A 1,408-nucleotide genomic window follows, 5' to 3' on the forward strand; every position below is an offset into this window, starting at 1 on the left:
ATATATATATATATATATATATATATATATATATATATATATTATAATAAAAGATGGGAATAAAAGAGGATTCTCACGTGACATCCTATGCAGATATACAGAACGTAGACAGATAGACCTTAACCACTTTCCGTCAGGCCTATGGCAAAATCATGGCTGGACAGGTGCTTTCCCATCCTGACTGAACGTCATATGGATGTCCCGTCAGGATGCGCAGATCGCGTGGCCGCAGGGCTGCGTTTTGGCACGATCTGTCACCGGCCGTGTTCACGGGACACAGCTGATGACCGATCAGAGTAGCGGCTCGCTGCCGGTACCATGTGACCGCTGTGACGAATCACAGCAGGTCACATGACAGTTGTTCATTGTATCATGCCATCTATTGTGTACAATTGTGTTGTTAGCTGTGATTGGTCAATTTGATCACATGGTACAGACAGGGACAATCACAGCCCATCTGTACCATATGATTAGCTTTGATCAATCACAACCAATCACAAAAAAAAACAGACTGAATGAATGAGTTTCATTCGGTAAAATGCTTGCTTTATAGCAATGTAATACATTGCTATAAGCAAACATAATGTGTATTAAAAAATCCTCATCACTTCCCCAGAGTAGTACAGTGTTACTATGGTAACATTGTATTGCTCTGGTCACAGTGTGTTTAAAAAAAAAACATAAAAAAAAATAAAAATAATAAATAAATAAAAAATATAATTTTTTTTTTCATACTGTCCCCAGTCAGTGTCCCTGATCACAGCCACGCCAGATATATGATGACACTGTACTGCACTGGTGACAGTATGTTAAAAAAAAAAATTGTGACTTTTTTTTTTATTTTTTTATTTTCCCAAAAATTATGACAAAAAATTAGAACTTCAAAAAACCCGCCATGCCTCTTACTAAATAGCTTGGACTGTTCACATTCCAAAAAGGGGTCGTTTGGGGGTTATTTGTACTGTCCTGGTATTTTACAGTACAGTACATCAGGATTGATCAATTTTTATATATATATATATATATATATATATATATATATATATATATATGTATATGTATGTATGTATATATATATATATATATATATATATATATGTATGTATGTATGTGTGTATATATATATATATATATATATATATATATATATATATATATATATATATGTCTACAAACTATATATACCATAGTTTGTAGACTCTATAACTTTCTTACAAACTAAATAATATACACAACAATTATTTATGTGTGAACAAAATAATAAATATTTAGTTTGGGTACAGTGTTGCACGATCGTGCAATTGTCATTCAAAGTGTGTAATGTGTTAGGTGTCAATTAAAAAATAGATATATCGATTAATGAATCCAACGGTTGGAAAAAAAAGGGGGGAGGGTGTATTCTAAATAC

Source organism: Aquarana catesbeiana, linkage group LG06 (assembly GCF_042186555.1).
Source record: "Aquarana catesbeiana isolate 2022-GZ linkage group LG06, ASM4218655v1, whole genome shotgun sequence".
NCBI classification, from domain to species: domain Eukaryota; kingdom Metazoa; phylum Chordata; class Amphibia; order Anura; family Ranidae; genus Aquarana; species Aquarana catesbeiana.